Below are 22,399 nucleotides of genomic sequence, written 5' to 3' on the forward strand. Positions count from 1 at the left end.
GGAGAGAGAGAGAGAGAGATAGAGATAGAGAGAGATATATAGAGAGAGATAGAGGGAGAAATAGAGGGAGAGAGAGAGAGAGAGAGAGAGAGAGGGAGAGACAGAGAATCTCAAGCAGGCTTCACACTCATCAGGGAGCCTGACAGAGGGCTCAACCCCACAACCATGGGATCATGACCTGGGCTGAAGTCAAGAGTCAGACACTCAACCGGCTGAGCCACCCAAGCACCCCAAGGGAGCCTTCTTTTAGCAAGGAAAAATTAACTAAATTTCATAAACCGTGCTTCAGCTGCCCTTTCTTAACCTAAACAAAACAAAACAAAAAAAAAAAAACACTCAGTGTTTTGCTGTTGATAATGCCATTCCATTTAAAAAAAAAAGGGCAAAACTCACATTCTTTTTCAAACTGAGATTGGAGACAAGACAGTGGAAGGAACTTAGAGACCTCTTTATCATTGATAATATATATTTATGAAAAGAAATGGAAATATATAAATGGTAAACCCACTATTAAGCACATTCTTATGTATCTGTCAGTATGCAATTTCCCCTAGAGAAGGTCATATGTCAATTATATTATGTATATGACTTGGTTTTAAGCGAAGCCTACTCATCTGCAATTATTATTTTACACATAGTGCTTAAAGATCATTAAATAAAGTGTGGAAGAACTTCAAGGCTTCAGAATGACTCTTAAGTTAATTATACATGGATATCTACTTAAACTTCACCAAGGACAGGCTGATGTGATTTCATCTTAATTGCTATTTGAAAACAGGCGCATATAATGTGTATGTATGTGAATCAGTGGTTTTTGTATTCTCTTTGTGGAGGATGCAGCAATGCAGCTAGTAACTCCCTAATATCGGTTCAAGCCACGGGATGAATGGTCGCAAAGTCCAGGGAAAAATTATAATTACAGATTCATTCACCTTATGATCTGTCCATCCTGATTGTACAAAACTTTGTCCACCCATCCCCCGCTGAACAGTATTCCCAAGGAAAAGTCCTATTTAGGATGAGGCACCGTAGATTAAAATGCGAATATTAAAGCAAATGAATTGCAGTGTCGGTTATATAATGAAGCCACTGTCACCTTGAAAGCTTCTCTTCCCACGTGAACACAAAGCAGAGAAATCAGCAGCTTTGGTAGCTGTGGCAACCGCACTGCCAAGCCTGGAGAGCGAACTGTGTCCTACGCAGGTTTTGTGCCCCTCTGGCGCTTTGTAGATTTTGCTAATGTTAAGGCCTCTCAGATTCTCAACTTGGTGCATTCACCCAGCTGGGAAAATTAGAGCTGTGATCAGGAGACAAAAGGAGGCTTGCTTTGTGTCTGACAAAGGTAGGAAAACACCCTTCAGTTGAAGCTCCTAATGACCACCCACAACAGCATCACAAATAGCAAATATTTATCATGCATATTCTTTGTTTAAATTCTGGGAAGAATACAAAGCCAGTTTACTCGGGTTAGACAAACCACTGGATTAATTGCCCCCAAAGTCTGCAAATTTAAGATGAATGTCAAAAAAATCTGCATGTCACGTAGACCCAGAAGTGTGTGCCATGGTGAAGAGTAATTACTAGACATTTGTTGAATATTCTAACCCAGTAGTGTAAGCATCATAATCCAGCTACACCTATATAATTGTTTTCTTCAACAGAAAAAAAAAAGTGTTCACAAATGAACAAGTTTCACATTTATTTTTATCTTCTGTAGTTGTTTAAAATTTTTTATCTCTTTGTACATATTTCTTGTATGAGAGTGATGAGTATGAGACAAAGTAAAGAAATCGTCTTCCTGACCGCAGGGAACATCCCGATTTGTCAAACATTTACAGTTTACTTATGTCACCACTGATCAGGAAAGCAAAGCAGACACTTGCTGTGTCCCTGCAGCTACAGTGAATGGGGAGCCTCACATTTATGCATGCATCACATGGACTGAGAGGGGCCCACAGTAGCCATCTTCCTTCATTCCCTATTAACAGTATCCCTAGATTTGGGGGAGCAGTGATGTGAATGTCTCAAAGATTACATTTCCCTTGCAGAAGACGGTGACCTTTCAATGGGTACCACTTCCAGAAAAGCTTTTCAAAATAGGCTGACCACCTACTCCACTTCTTTCCTCTTGACTGAGCTACTGCAGCATTTTGTATCTTTTCAAGTTGTGGACCAGAACTGAGGAACTGAAGAACGGAAAGCCACAAGGGGCCACTGTAGCAACTGTGAACTCCCTACCTCCTGACACCTCATTACATGAGAACAAGTATCTGTCATATTCAGGCCACCATAATCAGGTCTCTTATAAGTAGCCAAGTGTACCTCCTAACCTATACAGAATGAAATAACCATAGGAAGCTAAAAGGGTTAAATTATGTGTTACAGACTCTCAATTTGCTCTTAGAATTGAGATAGAAAAGGTTGTGGGATGAAGATTTAATTATTAAAGAAGATTTCACAGAGGAGATGTGAGTAGGCTAAAACTTGAGCAGAATGGGATTTATCTTAATAAAATGTAAGACGGCTTGAAGATAACAGGTGGCTGCAGAGAGGTTGGGGAGCACTACAGAGTTTAGACTGACTGGAGCACAGACGTCATGGCAAGCCGTGATGCACAAGAACTTATTTGTTTGTTTGTTTTAATGTTTATTTATTTATTTTGAGAGAGGGGGAAAGAGAGAGAGAGAAACAGAGAGAGAGAGAGAGAGAGAGAGAGAGAGAGAGAGAGAGAATCCCAAGCAGGCTCCATGCTCAGCAGAGGGCTCAATCCCACCAACTGTGAGCTAAAAATCCAGAGTCAGAAGTTGAACCAACTGAGCCACCTGGTGCCCCAAGAACTTGTTTTATATTTGATGAGTAACCAAGAACAATTATGGTCATTGGAAAGTAACATAATGGAAGAAATATTTTAGGAAAAATAATGTGTTAGGAAGATGCGACAAAGAAGAAAGCAAAGAGGGAAGAGGAGAACATTCTGAAGGCAGTGACAATTCTGGAAGGAGGAGCTGAGATCTGGGCTACTGCAGTGGTGCTAGCAGGCAGTGTTGCTCAGGGACTGGATACACACCCAGAGGAAGTGATGTCGTCAGGGTCCAGCATTAATGGAGTGGGAGAAGCCACTGGCTTCAGAAGAATGTGGACAGAGAGTTCACCCGGAATTATGGGGAGACAGATAAATTAAGACTGAGGAATTTGCACCCAGATACATTTCCAAAAGTGAGGTGAACCAACTGTGGTTGGAGTTTGCCCAAATAGAAGAAAGTCAAAACAGAGACAGAATTGCTTATGCTCTACTCCCAGAGTTCCTGGCAGCGGGATTCCCACTGATGCTAATAAAAGTAAATAACCCATATACAAATAAAGCAAATGGTAATCAGAGGTAGAATATCAAGTGGTCTAGTTATCCACACCTTGGAGAAAAGACAGGAAGAGTTTGGGAGGGTTCTATTAGGCACATCAAGACGTACTGACAGAAATAATTCTAGTGATATATCAAAGGTTTGCCATGAGCCTGCACACCTGAGAAGTTGTCTGGGTCCTACTGATACAGAAGTTCTCCCATAACAATTGACAGTCAGTTGAGGAATAAATGACATAGCTGCACATTCTCTCCACCTAGTCCACACCTCAACATCACTGCCTGGGGCTGGGAAAAGGCAGAAGTGTACTCTGAGTACCCTCTAAGAGGTGGGCTGCTCTTCCTCTTTCCCCAGGAGGACGGGCCCACCTAGCATAAGAAGAGCAAGATGTCACCCATGGCTCTAGTAAACAGCGGTTAGTATAGGGAAACAAGCAAACAAACAAAAAGTAATGTAGAAAAGGGTTAGTAACAATATTAAAAAAATATGTCAAACATTTAGTAGTTTTGCCACTAAATCGATACTACATAAATGTTGAGGTAGCTAAAAAAAAAAAATTAGAGTAATCTGAGACCTGCTCTTGCCCTATATCACAGAATTTTAATTGTCTGCAATGCCCATTATCAACAGAAAAACTAGATATCAGCTAAATCAAGTAGAAAGGGAAATGATTTATGTAAATATATACCAGCCATAAAGAGATCACAGCCTAAAACTTGCACTCTTAGTTGGACAAATAAGACAAAAAGAATGTCAGAAGTCATGCCCACATGCTAGTAGGTATAGAGAGGATATGCATCACTGAAGTCAGAAAGATTTAAAACAAGCAGGGGAGGGGCAGACAGAGGGGGAGAAAGAGAATCCCAAGCAGGCTCTGTGCTGTCAGCGCAGAGCCTGATGGGGGGTTCTAACTCACGAACCATAAGATCATGACCTCATGATCCAGGAGTTGGATGCTTAACCAACTGAGGCACCCAGGCTCCCCTCAAATAAAATTTTCATTAAATACAAAATAGTATAAAATGGAATATCATGAACTACATGCAGAACCCAAAGGCAATTCTAAAACCATGAAAGCCATTATTATTTGTAATAGCAGAATTCACTGCATATGTGTAAAGATTCTTCAGTCTGGATCATATCCATGTAAGAGACTCAAAGGAAAGCTATCCTTGGCTTTCAGTCTTTTCTCACATTTCAGTCACTGAGTGACTGACTAGTGAAACTCCTCTCCCAGATGGCCCATGTGGGCTGGGTCAAACTTCATGTAGTCAAATATTAATTCCCTTGAGGCAATATGCAAATGAACCAAGTATATATGCAAGCCAAAGCCATAGTGAATAATTCCAGCCACATTTTTTTTTCTCAACTATGCCAAGTAAACTACCATAAAAATCTTCCATTCCATTAAAATTAGTGAGTTATTAATGGGTAGAACATCAGAAATATAAACAATTATTTTTGAAAATATATATTTAACTTTCTACTCTCAAATGCAACATAGTAACACAGACACAGACATACCCACACCACATCCACACCCCCACCACACACACACACACACACACCATTTAAAGGAATAATTCTAGTTGTATGAATATAAGTTACATGCCTAATCTGATCACAAGTTTCCTCTGAGCAGGAAGTACATTATACATACCATTTTCTGTGCTCACAGAAACTAGTTCATTTATGAATGCAAATCATTATCCACTAAAAAATTGATGAATTGTCAGTTTAAAAATATGCTAAATAATTTTTCAAATGATTAAAGGCAATTTTATTACAAAAAATAAATAAAAGAATAATTCTAAAGTAATCAAGAAGAAATTTAAAATAAAAGTAAACAATGGGGAAACAAAAAAACCAAAGCAATACCAGAACTTTAACTGACTGTGCAGTTTATATTTTTAGTTTAACTTTTGAATTTGTAACACATTCACATAGTTCAACATATATATACATATGTATGTGTATATATACATATATATATATGTATATATATATAGTTTTTTTTTAATTAAATGTCTACCCTGAAACATCTCGCCTCTCCTCTCTCCTGCCTTTTTCCATCTTCTCAGGATCTCTGGATAATTTCCATTTCTCTTCTAGTTCCACTAAAATCCTGTGAGGTTAACAGGTAAAATAGAAAGGACAGAAACAGATGTACATGTATAAACTCACCCATACACACATATATAAATTTAATACATGACATAGAGAACTTTTCAAATCAGGGGCCAGGATTGACTATTCAGTAAAAAATCGCTGAGTCAGCTGGCCAAACATCTGGGAAAAAATTGTTCTTATTTTACAGCATAGAAATGTGAACAAATAAATATATTCCAGGTGAATTAAAGATGTAAACCCTAAAACCATAACATTAGTAGCACTAAATATAGTATAACTTTTACCATCACCCTGAGGTAAGCAAGAATATCAAAAGCAAGCCAAGAAACATAGAAAGAAAGACCACCAATACTACTTAAAAATTTAAAACTTTTATTCAAGAAAAGACTCTACAACAAAAGTTAAATGACAGAAAAGAAATTATATATATATATATATATATATATATATATATATATATATATATATATATTTGCAATGCATACAATAGGCAAAGTTTCAATCAAAATCTATAAGGAGTTCCTATTTCTATATTTATGTAAGAAAAAGAAAACAACACAATGGAAATATGACCACAGGTTATAAGCAAGCCATTCACAGAAAAAGAAATACAGTAAATATATTTAAAAAGATACTCAGCCTTACTAAGTATCAAAAAATGTACATTAAGCCAAAAAGACACAAATATTTTACCCTTCAGATTGGTAAAAAAAATTAATGAGATATATGGAGTGTCAGTAAGAACAAGGAAATTTTGAGTCTTATACCTTGGAGGTATAAATAAATAAATAATATATTTACATATTTGTTAAGATGGAGCAAATTTATGTACCAGAATTCCCAGGAGGTTAAGAAGGCAGGCCAAACTGGCAAGAACCACACACCCCACTCACAGCGCCCCCCCACCCCAAGAGTAGGAGTTGTCTAGAGTGATTGTATGACACTTTTACAGGGACTTCCAGACCAAGAGGAAGGTCAGGCAGAAGGCAGCTGGCCTTTGGCAAGCACTGAAGTAGAAGGAGAGCCAGCGAGAGGGCAGAAGACCAAGTAAGGAGTGGGGGGGAGATGATATCATTTATTATGACTTCTCTTTTCCTCAATGAGGTTTCAAAGCTCAGGAATTTGGAGTATGATTGGCTTTTTGGAGGAAAACACTGAAAGGGAATAAACTTTACATACAAATAAAGCATTGTAAAAGAAGTAAAGGGCTGATTCATGGGGCAGCTTTGAACTGCCACAAACTCTGGCATTGGAGTTTGGTCCAAGTTGAACTAGTCCCTTACAGGAAGGCAACTTCTAGTATACAAATTAAAAAATAAGAATTAAGATAAAATAAGAAATATACTATGCATGTGTCTTGCATATGTGTGTGTATACATGCCTACTTAATTTAGCATGAATTATTAGTTTTTGTGTTTTGTGCATAAATATATTTGCACTACTGAAAAGAAATCATTATTTGTTTTTACTCATGACTGGCCACCTATTTTTACTGACTGAATACTCTCAAGGAGCAAAGGGGTTATATCGTGCTGTTCTCGGAAAAGTATTTGCTCACAATCTGTTTGTGCTACCAATGGCTTTCCTTATTATTTTTATTCTTATTTGTATCAAATAAAACATACATAGTTTAATAGGCTTATTTAAACTATAAGGCTAGTCACTTTCCCCATACTTCTCCCCAAGAAACAGAAAGCAGTATCTTCCCTAAGCCCACTCCTTTTCCAAATCTTTCCCGGGAGCAACAAATTTTAATTCCCTTAACTGTTTTCTCTTCAATTTACCTTCATATTCACACATTTGGCTTCTATTTCTATATATTTTTCAACATTAAACATCATCTATTGATTTCTTTCATAGAAAAAGAGGATTTAATTCTCTTAGATAACTACCCCAACTCATGATTCCCCCATGTCCTTCTCAAAACAGATAACCACAATTTTTTATTAAATGAAAATACTGTGATTATATTTTCCAATTTAATTGAGATATAATTGACATATAACATTGCGTAAGTTTAAGGCATACTATGTGATGATTTATTAAATGTATGTATTATAAAATGATTACCACAATAATATTAGTGAACATATCCATCACCTCACGTAACTACCATCTTTTTTGTTGTGATGATTGCGAGAACATTGAAGATCTACTGTCTTAGCAACCGTCCAGTATATAATTCAGTATTGTTAACTACGGTCACCATGCTGTATGTTAGTTTCTCCAGAACCTATTCATCTTATAACTGAAAGTTTATATCCTTTGGCCAAGATCTCCTCATTTTCCCCACCCCCAAACCCTTGGCAACCAGCAATCTGCTCTCTGTTTCTGAGTTGAGCTTTTTCAGATTCCACATATAAGTGAGGTCAAGCAGTATTTGTCTTTCTCTCTCTGACTTATTTCACTTTGCATAATGCCCTCAAGCTTCATCCACATCGTTGCAAATGTCAGGATTTCCTTCTTTTTTATGGCTAATATTCTATTGTTTATATATAGACACCAGATTTTCTTTTTGCATGTCTTGGCTATTTTGAGGGACCTCCATACTGTTTTCTATAGTGGCTCCACCAGCTTACATTCCACCAGTACTAATACAATCGTTCTCTTTCCTCTATTTCCTTGCCAACACTTGTTATTTCTTGTCTTTTTGAATAGTAACTCCGAAAGGTATGACGTGATATCTCATTGTCGTTATGATTTGCATTTCTCTGACAATTAGTGATGTTGAGCACCTTTTTGTGTGCCTACTAATGACTTGAATATCTTATTTGGAAAAATGTCTAATCAGGTCAATTGCCCATTTTTTAATAGTATTTTTTTTTTTTTTTTTTTTTTTGCTATTGGGTCATATGTATTCCTTTGGATGTTAACCTCTTATCAGATAGGTGATCTGAAAATATTTTCTCCCATTCCATAGGTTTCTTTTTTACTTTGTTATTTCTTTTGCTGTGCAGAAGCTTTATAGTTTGATATTGTCCCACTTGTGAATTTTTGCTTTTGTTACTTGTGCTTTTGGTAACATATCCAAAAAGTCATTGGCAAGACCAATGTTAGGGAGCTTTTTCCCTATCTTTTCTTCTAAGAGTTATATGGTTTCATGTCTTATGTTAAGTCTTTAATCCACTTCAAATTAATTTTTGATAGCTATCCAATCATTCTTTTGCATGTGGATATCCAGTTTTTCCAGCACCATTTATGAAGAAATTATCCTTTCTCCACCTTCAGACCAATATTCCTGGTGAATATAGATGTAAAACTCTTCAACTAAATACTAGCAAACTAAACATAACACTACATTAAAGAATACATGTCATGATCAAGTGGGATACATTCTTGGGATGCAAGAATGGTTCAACATATGCAAACTGATAAACATAATAAACCACACAAATAGAATCAAAGATAAAAATCATATTATAACCTCAATAGATGCAGAAAAAGCATATGACAAAATTCAATATCTTATGATAAAAATTTTCAAAAAGCAGGTATAGAAAATAAAAAACATTTTAGTATTATCAAGTAAACTATATATAAACACAACAAAACAAGACTAAATTTTAGTTTATAAGATGCATAATTACTCAAGAAATTCAAACATGAAAGTAATATACAATAAAATTAATGTACACATTTCCTCAGAGGGAAGGAGGGAATGTAGAAGGAATTTACCTCAACATAGTAAAAGCCATATATACAAGCTCACAACTAACATCTTACTCAATGGTGAAAGGTTGAAAGCTTTTCCTCCAAGATCAGGAACGTGACAAGGATGTCCACTCTCACTATTTCCATTCATCCTAGTAGTAGAAGTCTTAGCCAAAGCAATTAGGTCAAGAAAAAGGAATAAAAGGTATCCAAATTGAAAAGGAAGAAGTACAGTGGCCTCTATTTGCAAATGACATGATCTTATACATAAAAATTCCAAAAGATTCCACAAAAATCTTTTAGAACTAATAAACACATACAGCAAAGTTTCAGAATGCAAACCAACATAAAAAAAATTCTGAGTTTCTATAAACTAATATTATAATACTAAGACAAAAAGTGTTTTGAGCTGAACCACATAGTATATTTTGATTACACATTCTTTCTTGCACAAACATTTGTTTTAACAGAGCCAATAACTGCCTCTGTTTCATATTGGCTACATTTATTTTATTTAAATTTTTACTGTAAAATATTCATATCCAGAGCGAATGACATGAGATATCAATATATAAAGCACATCTATATACACCACTACCCTGGCCAAGAAAAATATTACCTGTAGATCTCTTTTCCAAGCACATTTCCTCCCTCTCTCAGAGAAAACCTACACATTAATTTTATTGTATATTATTTTCATGTTTTACTTTCCCAAGTGATTATGCATCTTACAAACTAAAGTTTAGTATTGTTTGGTTGTTTATGTATAATTTACTTGATAATACTAAACAATTTTCCAAAATATTTGTAGCAACTTACTTTGCCATCAGCAATATATCTTTGTTCCTTCATATCCTTCCCAATATTTGAAATTGCCACATACATATGGTTTTTATATATTTATATTTAATATTATACATGTTTATATTTATATTAATCTCTAAATTTATATAGAGACATATATTATATATAGTTACCACTGGAATAGCGAAAATTATATATATATTTATTATATAATTATGTATCATAAACACAATTTTTGGTGTTCCAACGATTATGTTGTGGTGTCTCACTGTCGTGTAATTTGCATTTTTTTGATCTGATAAGGTTAAGCACTTTGTATATGTTTACTGGCCTTTTGAACTTTCTCTTTATGGATTGACAGTTTAAATCTTTTGCCTTTTTGGGGGGGAGGGGGAGGTTCTATTTTATTCTTGTTACTTCTTTTGTAGAAGTCCTTTTTGTATTCTTAGTTGTATTTTTTACAGATTATCTCACTACATGGATTGAATTTCACTTTATTGTGGTGTCCTTTAGTAAACTAAATTATTTATTCAGTATCATTCCAATACTTTATGATTGGCTTCTCTCTTTCTTATGCCTTTTTTCCCCTTTTCTTTCTTTTGTGCCCTTAAGAAACTGTTTCCTACTTTGAAATTCTGAAGATATTCTCCTATTTTATTTTCCAGAATATTAACTGTTTTGCCTTTCACATATTAAAATAAAATTTTATAAATGATTTTTATGTATGGTGATTTGTAGGTGTCTAGTTTCATTTTCCAAAATGGATATCCAACTGCCCCAGCACCTTTTGTTGAAAAAGCTATCCCTTCTACTCAGCTTTTCAGTGCCACCCTTTCTTTTTTCTTTTTAAAGATAAAAGCTCATATATCCTTGGGCCTATTTTTAGGTCCAGTAATTTGTTTTACTATCCTATTTGGGATACTTCTACCAATACTATACTCACTTAATAGATTTGTAAGTTTTGATATTTAACAGAATGTTTCCTATTATTTGTATTCTTTAAGTTGTCTTAGTTATTCTTGACCCTTTGCATTTCTATTCTATCAAAAAAATAAAATAAGATAAAAATTCAGATTTTGATTGGGTTTGTCTGAGTCTGTATTTCTGTTTGAAGAAAAGGATATCTTTAAAGACTGAAATTCTAGATACGAAGATGATCGTAAGTACACAGCAATATAAACTCTCCAAAATGAAACACGAAGAATAAAACCACTAACATAGCTTAATATATATACTTTAATCTCTAAAGTATTGTGAAGGAAACAAATATTGAAGAAATATTTGCAGCAAAATTTGTAAATTTGATGAAAACTATAAATTCACAGATCCAAGAAGCTCAACAAACTCCATGCATCAGAAAGATGAAGAAAACTATTATAAGACTCATCATAATCAAATCCTTGAAAATCAAGGACAAAGAGGAAACTTTAAAAGCAGCCAAAGGAAAACAATGCATTACCTACAATAGAACAAAGATCAAGATGACAACAGATTTCCTTTTGGAAATGATGCAAGGTGGAAGACAGTGATGGACCACTAAAGAAATAATTGGCAATGTAGAATTCTTTATTCAGAAAAAAATAATTTTCAGCAAAGAAGACAAAATAAAGATTTTTCAGGCTTCCAAAAACTAAAAATATTCAGTAACATTGAACTTACATTATAGAATATATGAAAAGAAGACCTTTAAGCAGATGAAAAATAATACCAGGAAAACACATAGATCTACACAAAGAAATGAAGAGCACCACAAATGTAACTACACAGGTAAATATAAAGACTATTTTTATAAATATTTATTTTATTTAATTTATATAAATCTTTAAAATATAATCTACCGTTTAAAGCAAAAATAATAATCAAGAAGTATGAGATTTTTAACATATATAGAAATAAAAACATATGACAACAGTGCATAAAGGCCTGGAGGGAAGAAATAGAAGTACAACTTTGTTAGTTTATCATATTATTCATGAAGCAATACAATGTCACTTAAAAGTAGGCTGTCGTAAGTTAAAGAGGTATGCTACAAGGCTTAAAGTACTTCTAAAATAACACCAAAAAAGTATCTCTATTAAGCCAACAGAAGAGATAAAATTAAATCATTTCTTTAATTCCAAAAAAACGGCAGGAAAAGAGAAAAACAAACAAAAGAACAGATAGAATTTAAAAAAGCAAACAACAATATAGTTGAGTTAAATCCAACAAAAGAATCATCACATAAAATCTAATTACCTAAAATCTAAAACCTAAAGTACCCAAACACCCCCATTTAAAAGTAGAGTTTGTCATATTGGATAAGAATGTAAGACCTAACTGTAAGCTGCCTATAAGAAATTCACTTTAAATATTAAAAACAAGAATAGGTTAAATGTATAAAGATGAGAAAAGATACACCATGATAACACTAACCAATTCCCTGATTAATTTCTCTTACTCTTCACCCCAGGACCCTGAAATTACATTCCAAATAAACTTTCATCCAAGCCTTCATTCAAGCTCCGCTTTGAGAGAAATCCAGGCTAGCTAGCCACTATTACTTTTTTTATCTACTTTCTTAATTTCATCATTTTTAAAAGACCCATATTCATAGAGTATGTACAAACCCTCTATTAGTTATCACACCAAAATAGAAATTAGAGTTTTCATTTTCTCTGAAATTTCTGAAAATTCTTTTTTTAAATCTCCAATTTTTTTTGTTAATATGATTCCTTGATATTCAGGTATTAATTAAGTTGGTCATCTTAATAATAAAGTCAAGATGCGGTAATAGCACAAATGTCTTAAGGAATTGTCATTGTTATAGCTGAAAAAGTGCATTAATTACCGAATTATAAGCCCATGATGTCAAGTACCTGAAGAATAGACAAAAAACATTTCCAGAACAGTGCTGTGCTGCTTGTCATTTGCTCACCGCCTCTTAGGCTAGTCTTATTAACAAAAAAAATTGGAGATTTAAAAAAAGAATTTTCAGAAATTTCAGAGAAAATGAAAACTCTAATTTCTATTTTGGTGTGATAACTAATAGAGGGTTTGTACATACTCTATCTATTCTTCAGGTACTTGACATCATGGGCTTATAATTCGGTAATTAATGCACTTTTTCAGCTATAACAATGACAATTCCTTAAGACATTTGTGCTATTACCGCATCTTGACTTTATTATTAAGATGACCAACTTAATTAATACCTGAATATCAAGGAATCATAATGCCTATTTTATTACCTATGAATAGAAGGGTCAGCTAAAGAAGATATATCAATAATTAATATCAGAAGGCATCACAGGGGCGCCTGGGTGGCTCAGTCAGTTAAGCGGCCGACTTTGGCTCAGGTCATGATTTCGCGGTCCGTGAGTTTGAGCCCGTGTTGGGCTCTGTGCTGACAGCTCGGAGCCTGGAGCCTGTTTCGGATTCTGTGTCTCCCTCTCTCTGACCCTCCCCCGTTCATGCTCTGTCTCTCTCTGTCTCAAAAATAAATAAACGTTAAAAAAAATAAAAAAAAAAGAAGGCATCATAAGTCCTTCATTTACTATTTATTCAATCAAACTACATTGAACTTTTAAGGACCTGGTGTGGTTAGTTCTGTGAATTGTACATTGACACACTAGCTAGTAATGAAGGTCATGGCTGGAAGATTTTAATATTTTTCTATAAACCCTTAATCATGCTATTTTAAGGATATAATCCAGTGTTATACTCATTAAAATAGCCATATGTTTAAAGACCCTAAAATTAAGTAGAATTTTGTTTCCCAGTTACCCAAAATGAATAGTAGCAGACAAAACATACGTGCACACAGCCAAATTCAACCCAACTGCCTTTGATGTTTCAAGGCCAAGATAAATTCACTCAGTTACTTGAAGCTAAGCCAGAACCACTTCCTTACTAAAATGGAGCTTTCCTTAAGCTACCAAGACCAGTTGAGAATCACCACAAGTTTGCTGAGACCCAAACTATTGATAAATCTTGTGTTGTTTAGAGTTGACTGTAGAATATATCACTGTAGAATGATTCACCATTATAAATAGAAATAAAATAACTAGTTGGATCTTTTTAAATAGATGGGTTGTAATAAACATGACACAAAGAATTGTGGTCTGCTTTCCAAGTAATAGCTATAATAGTACAACTTTATAATCTTACAACTGGTATGCAATAGGTATAATCTTACAACTGCCTAACTATAAAAACCTATCACTAGGCAATGTTCTTTCAAAGTAGGATCAAAAGCCTGATATTTTGAAATGGTATGAATTTATCACTGAAAATACATGGGGAGGGGGGGATTCTTCATGGTAAACTTATGTATTGAGATAGAATATATATATATTAAAGATCACTGTTTATATAATAAAGAGCACAGCTCAACAAATTTTTATGAATTCAACACACTCAGGTTACCATGTAAATTAAGACCAAAGCTATTATCAGCACCCCAGAAACCTCCCCCTGTCCTTTCTCAATCAGTCTCAATCATTATTCCTCGAAAGGTAACCAATTCTGACTTCATCACCATAGATTAGTGGTTTTTTTGTTGAACTTTATATAAATGGAATCACACATTATCTTATAGTATGTACTCTTTTGAGTCTGGCATTTTTGCTCAACATTTTATCTGTGAGATTGATCCAAATTTTTACTTGTAGCTGTAGTTGGATCTTTCTTCAGTGTCTATTGTAAAATATACCACAACTTACTGAAGAACATTTGGGTTATTTATATTCTGGAACTCTTGCAAATAATGGTAATATAAACATTTTGTATATGTTTTTGGTGAACATATGTATGCATTTCTGTTAGGTGTATACCTACGATTGGAATTTCTGTGACATGAGGTTTATGTGTATTTAATTTCAGTAGATACTGCAAGTTGTTTTCCACAGCAGGGGTACCAATTTACATTCCCCCAGCAGTGTGGAAGAATTCATTATTCTACATTCTTACTACCAATTGGCGTTATCTGTTCTTTTTTTTTTTTTTTTCTCATTGTAGTCACTGTTGAATGGGTGGTGCTATGTCATTGTGGATATAATGTGCATAACTCTATTAATGATGTTGAATGTCCTTTCATAAGAACAATTTGTATATATTCCTAATTGCCAATTCAAGTCTTTTGCCTATTTTATTTGGATTGTCTTCCTATTTCTTTATTACTATTTCTTCATAGTAATCTTTGCTAGATATATGCAATTTAAACTGCTTTTCGCCCTCTATGGCTTAAGTTTCAACTCTCTTCATAGTATCTTTTGATTAACCGAATTTTGTAATTTTTAATCACATGCAATATGTCAAGTTTATCCTTTATATAGTGTTTCTGTGTCCTTTTTTGAAATCTTTCCTCAACCCATGGTCATGGAAATCTTGTTGTATGATCATCTTTAAAAAACTTACTGTCTTACTTTTCACATTTAAGCATAATTACATTTAAGCATTCTATATTTAACTAACTACATACATTAAATCAATCCAGAATTAATTTTTGTGTACGGTATAAGGTAGGAGTCAAGATATTTTTTCCATGTGCATAATCCAATTCAATTAATCTATTTCAATTTACTTTTTAAAATATTTTCCTCAAAATTAAATTACATTGAAATTACATCTTTGTAATTTAAAATTACACTGCATTAAAATTACATCTTTGTTGAAAGTCAAGTGACTGTATATGTGTAGATCTATTTCTGGACCCACTATTCTGCTCAATGGTCTATTTATCTATCTTTGTGCCAATAAAATAATGCTTTCATTTTAGACTTTTATGAAAGTATTGACATTTGGTGGCTTACGTCTTCAAATTTTGATCTTCACATTGTCTTGACTATTCTAGATCTTTTGCTTTTCCATAATAATTTTAGAATTACCTTATCAATTTTCATTTATAGAAGTGCTAGTGGAATTTCTTTAAGCTTACTTATTTATTTTTAAGAGAGGGAGGGAAGAGAGAGAGAGAGAGAGAGAGGGAGAGAGGGAGAGAGGGAGAGAGAGAGAGAGAGAGAGAGAGAGAGAGAGAATCCCAAGAAGGCCCTGCACTGTCAGCGCAGAGCCCAATGCAGGGCTCAAATTCATAAACCATGAGATCATGAACTGGGCTGAAATCAAGAGTTGGACACTTAACCTAGACACCCAGAAGTGCTAGTGGAATGTTGATTGAGATTGCATTAAATCTATAAATCAGTTTAGGGAGAACAGATATCTTTGCACTGCATTTTCTAATCTTTAGAAATAGCATATCCCTTCTTTTACTTAGTTCTTCTTTCATTTACCTCAATAATATCTTGTAGTTTTCTGTTTGATTTATTTATTTCTAGGTGTTTAATGTTTTTATGTCATTGTAAAGAGTATCATTTTTTAAATGAATTATCTGTATATTTATTGCTGCTATATAAAAAAATAGTTTTTTTACAGTTACCTTGTATTTAGTTACCTTGCTAATTCATTTATCAAGCCTAATGTATTTTGTTTATAGATTTTGGATTTTCTATAAACATAATCACATCATCTCCAAATAATGAAATTTAAAATTTTTCAAATTCTTAAGACTCATTTTTTTTTGTCTGTTGCACTGGCTACACCTTCCTGTACAATATTGAATTAAAATGGTGATATTGAACATCCTGTGTTATTCCTAACTGAGAGAAAGAAGGCATTTACTATCTCCCTATTATGTATGTTTTTTAGAGATATCCATTAATAGTTAAGAACAGTTCTTTCTATTTCTAGATCCTAGGAGATTTTAGCATGAACGGTATTGAATTTTATCAAATGTTTTTTCTGAATCTACTGAGATGACCATGTGGTTTTCTCAAATTCTTCCTGTGGCATATTAATGATGATTGAATTTTTAATATTAAATCAACCATGTTATTTCTAGAATAAACTCATCTTGGTCATGAAGGGTTTGATTTGCTAATATTCTATTTAAGATTTTTAATCTATACTTATATAAGAAATTGGTTTTAAAATTTTCCTTTTTGTAATTTCTTTACTAGGTCTTAATTTCCAGGTTATGCTGACCTCATAAATTTGCTGACCTTTCATTCTTTGTCTTTTTTCCTAGGGGATGGCCCTTTAGGAATCTCACATGAAAGCCAGATGTATTTTTGAGGGACCCTTCTTGGCAAACTTGAATTCCAGTTTTTTCTCAGTACCATCAATTTGCCAAAATATTTACAGCTTAGTTTTGTCACCTCTTTACAACTGTATTCTGCTGAGTTTCTATGTGTCTCATCCTGTGCACATACAGCTTAGAAGTAACCAAATGGCTCAAAGGAAAACTGCACAAAGAGTGCTGCATGCGATTCTCTGCAGATTTCTCTTTTCAGTACAAAGATCTTTCAGGTCCTAGTTGTCTTAGTAGCTTTAAATTCCAAATTTTTATTGTACACCCAGTGAGGCTGCCAGAACCCAAAAGACGTTACTTTCTTTTCAGCCTGTGTGCCATGTCCTGAGGGGGTAAAAGCAGCAATGAATATAAAACTCACATCCACATATTTTTTTTTCTCTATGAGGTCTTAGCCCCTCAAATCCTGGATGTCTAGTTATTCTTCAATGAGTCCATGAAGATTTTTGTTTTTGTTTGTTTACCTAGAATTTTACCCATCTTTTATAGTTGATATCAGAAAGAGTAGGCTGGTAAGAGGTATTCCATCACAGCTAGAATCAGAAGCCCCTAAACAGAGTTCTAAAATAGGTGACCTTCAGCATCAACTCTCACTCCATCACTGCACATCTGGGAACAAACTGCTCCTTTACTGAGTCCAAGAATTTGGGCCCCAGTCAGGGGCAGGATGAAAGACTGTCTCATTCTCCTGAGCCCTGTCATTGTTCACTAACTGGGAGTCATCTTCATGGTCCATTGGTATTGCCTCCAGACAGCAGAATTTTATAGTAATATTTACAGAGTTATTCTGAGGCATAATTTTACCCAAATTATATTTCTAAATTGTGCCCAAATGATACTAAAACAGGAAATATCATATGACTATAAAGTTTGTTTTTGTTTTTCTGTTTAAACAGCTACTATTTCCTCCTATATAGAAGGGGGATAATATTAACCCATAAATCCAAAATATGAATCTACCACCTGAGTAACAGCTTACATGCCTATGATTGATTCATTACCTGTAACTTTAGCAGTCACAGTATTTCAAGATATGTTGATAGCATAGATTTCTTCCACATGGGCCCCAACCCATGTCCTATTAATATTAACTATATATAGTCAGAAATTCATAATAGAGCCAAGAGGACTCCTCTGGACAATTTATTTTCTGATTTCTCTTGGAAGAATCTTATTAAGCCATAGCATATGTTAAGTTTTAATTTTTTTTTAATGTTTATTTTTGAGAGAGAGAGCGTGAGTGGGGGAGGGGCAGAGAGAGAGAGGGAGACACAGAATCCGGAACAGGCTCTAGGCTCTGAGCTGTCAGCACAGAGCCCAACGTGGGACTTGAACTCATGAACTGCGAGATCATGACCCGAGCCAAAGTCGGACACTCAACTGATTGAGCCACCCAGGCACCTTGCATATGTTAAATTTTAAAAGGAACAAATACCTATTGACTGAAATACTCTTCTGTCACTGTAACCAAGAGCTACACAAAGACAAGTTTGCCTAATCTATAATAAAAGTCTTTCTTAATTTCAAAAATTAATTCTGAGCCTCTGATTTCCTGAATTCCACAACAGAAAAACATTAACTTGGTGGTAATGGCACTGAAAAGCTTACTGGCATTCATTTCTGAAAAGCCATGAAAAGGATAAAAATGAGGGGTGGGTGGACTTCGGGTAATGTAATCATTTTGCAAGTAAGACATTTGGCCCTGGTTCTAAGCCATTTCCATCTTATTTCAAAGCCTACTTATCTCTTCAGCACCTCACTCCAACTTGTTGTTAGGCTGCAAGGACTTACTGTTTGTTAACATCTGAAACACTGAAGCCTATGGACTTAACCTGCTTTGCCAGGGTGTTTCATTCATGACGATACAGTCTTAAATGGTTTGGTTATTTTTGGCATAGCTCTGACAAATAGAGTTCTTGCTTCAGTTCTACCAACAGTGAACAATACAGTCTGGGATAACCCTCATATGCAGCTCTTTATTGAAGACGTGACTAAAATATCACCAGCCTTTAGAGTAGGTGACAGGTGGGAACATGTCACACTTCTGCTTAGGGACAAGGGATGAATTAATAGCTATAAAATGCTAATTTCCTTCCTAAGAGTCTCTGATTAGAAAATGCCATATCATCCACTTACAGTAAAAAAAAAAAAAAAAAAAAAAATGCTATCTCACCTATTGAAGGACAACATCACAGCATGGGAAAACCCAGATGTTTTCCTAGAAAATTTCTGAGACATTGGACAACAGATGAAAACAATTCACAAAGACGAGAAAGTAATTTCTCCAAGATCTTAACAAATGTGTACTAAAAGCTGCAGAGGACACAAAGACTTACAGAACACTGTTCCTGTTCCTTAAGGAATTCATGGACTAATTAAGAAATAATTAAAATGGCATCTGTGGAACAACACTGATAACACGTTTACATGCATCCATAAGAGCTGGAGAATTCCTCCCAAGTCTGACTGCCCTGACTGGTGATACAACACTATTTTTAATTTGAATTTCTCTGCTCAAATACATTGTAAGTTTCTTGAGGACAGAAACTCTGCCTTCCTTATAAAGCCTAGAACAATAGTCCATCAATATTTGTTGACTGAAAAGGTTTTTGATGAAGCCAGGGAATTCTGTGCAAATTTCCTTTTGAAGCAAACTTACTATTTTTTTTTTACATTTATTCATTTATTTTTGAGAGACAGAGAGAGACAGAGTCACAAGCGGGGAATGGATAGAGAGAGAAGGAGATGCAGAATCCGAAGCAGGCTCCAGGCTCCGAGCTGTCAGCACAGAGCCCAACAAGGGGCTCGAACTCATGAACCGAGAGATCATGACCTGAGCCAAAGATGGACACTCAACCAGTATCACCCAGTGACACGCCACCCAGGCGCCCCACAAACTTACTATTTCTAAGTGCGTGCACAAATATGACAAAGGGGACGCTGTTCTGATCCCCAGGGTGCAGTGGGATGTAATGTTATTTCTGTGGGAGTACTATTAACATCAGGAAGGATGAAACTGCTATTCATGCTATCTATATCTTCCAAAATGATTCAGAAATTAATTGTGAATGATTCACTAAATGTTCTTAAAGTTAACGTGGGTTTAGTTAATGCTGCCAAACATTCTGTTTGAACATTTGCATTTTTCCTTTGGGGTTGAAAATCAACCCCCCTCAATGTTCCCAGTCTGACTTGTCTAATGAGGACCAGTGTTCCTGCAACTGCAGCAAAGGCTAACTCCCCTAAGCAGAACCATACGTAGAAAGTAAATAAAGTTCAAATATGTAAAAGGAGGTAATAGTTGTTCATTAAACAAGTTCTTTTTTTTTTTTTTTTTTTACTGTTTATTTATTTTTGACAGAGAGAGAGCATGAGTGGTGGAGGGACAGAAAGAGAAGTAGACACAGAATCCAAAGCAGACTCCAGGCTCTGAGCTGTCAGCAACAGAGCCTGATGTGGGGCTTGAACTCACAAACCATGAGATCATGACCTGAGCAGCAGTCGACTCAGCCACCAGGCAACCAAACAGGAAGTTCTTAATAGTGCCTAAGGAAGAGTCCCTTTTACACTTTTTGGTGCAATTCTCTCTTGGGAAAATTCTTTCTTCTGTTACCATGACTAATTTAGAACTGTTAGGGCCTAGGTAAACAGCTTCCTTCCTTATGGATTGTTTGAGGTTGTTGGCTTTCACAATCCTCTCTGCTACTGAAGAATATCTAGGTTTCTCCCAACTGTACATTACTGTGTCTAAGATAATATTTGGCATACAAGACCAGCTCAGGGGTGCCTGGGTGGCTGAGTCGTTTAAGCATCCAACTTTGGCTCAGGTCACTATCTCATGGTTCGTGAGTTTCAAGCCCCACATCAGGCTCTGTGCTGACAGCTCAGAGCCTGGAACCTGCTTCAGATTCTGTGTCTCCCTCTCTCTCTCTCTGCCCCAATCCCCGCTCACGCTCTGTGTCTCAAAAATAAATAAACGTTGAAAAAAAATTTTAACATAAGTCAGGAAGACAGAGAAGAGTTATTAGAAAAAATAACCAGAAATCCCTCTACTACTAAAAAAATAATAACAAAAATAACAAATGCAGGAAAGGTCTATGATTCTCAGAACCTTGGTTTTCAAGAATATATATCAGATATACCTTAGTTGCTTTGTGGGACTGAAACTCTGATTAAAAGCCAAGGTTCTTTGTCAGTAGGGAAAACATTTTCATATAAAGAACTCATAGTGATTACTTGAAGTAACATCAAAGACTACTTCTCTATCTGTTGCAAGCATATTTAGATATGTACATGGATTTCATACATGCACATATTAATAAATCTATGTTAACAAACACATGTGAGGTTTCTTTTTTTGTTTTTTAACTTTATTCAATTTCAGAGGAGGTGAGATTTTGTGACTGGGAAAGACAATGACATTTCAGGCTCTACTTGTAAAATAAGAAAGGATGCTAGAGAAAAGAAACAATGCTAGAGAAAGCTTTGAAATAGCACATTCTAAAATACTAATATTTTTAATACTAATATTTTAAAATAGTACATTTTAAAATACTAATATTTCAAAATAAAACATACTACATTCTCTGTATTGTACTGGGAAAGTTCTTATTTGTTTTCTCTAGGGGAATTTCAATTACAGCAAGCAACTACTGGACTCCACAACTGAAGTAAAGTAGGGCATTCTAAGTGTAAAAGTCAGAGGACTTCACACCTGTTATCACCCTTAGTTCTTGCTTAAATGCTGCCGGTAAATATGCGTGGGCTTCACGTCACGGTCTTCTCAAGAGACCAGGAACTACTCAAAGGAAACACTTAACTCACAAAAGTGCACCACTTCCAGGTTGGAAGCTTCACAAGTATCAGTTCCAGTAGCTTTTCCAAGGAGAAATCTCTTGAATGACAGTCCTCTATTTGATTACCACTGGTGACAAGAAGTTCACTACTTTGCAGAGTGCATATTTGCAATGAAACTATTTTAACCCAGCTGAAGACAGCATTTTATATCTCTAACCATTTTTTTTTCCAAAGTTCAGTGGGCATTTTGTTTATTAAGGATCAGTCAATACGAACTTGCTTAGGTTTAGATAAAGACCTATACAATTCACAATTTAAAATGCAGAATGTTAAAAAATAGGCATGCCAAGAAGATAAGTATCACTTATCTTCTTAGTGGCCCTCTCTTAGCATATCTAGTATCTATATAACTTCCATTTTATATGGGCATTTGGAGACCATTGAGCCATTATCACAATGGTTTTCAATATGCTGCTGGATATAAGTAATTTTGATTTTTACATTTATCTTTGATCTGTAGTTGGTTTCACAGGGC

At 34.8% G+C, this 22,399-nt stretch overlaps 1 pseudogene; it reads left to right on the forward strand.

Moving 5' to 3' along the window:
- The window catches only part of LOC122226011, a 29,454-nt pseudogene that overhangs the window by 1,993 nt on the left and 5,062 nt on the right, over positions 1-22,399 (forward strand).

Source organism: Panthera leo, chromosome C1, assembly GCF_018350215.1.
Source record: "Panthera leo isolate Ple1 chromosome C1, P.leo_Ple1_pat1.1, whole genome shotgun sequence".
In the NCBI taxonomy this organism is placed as follows: domain Eukaryota; kingdom Metazoa; phylum Chordata; class Mammalia; order Carnivora; family Felidae; genus Panthera; species Panthera leo.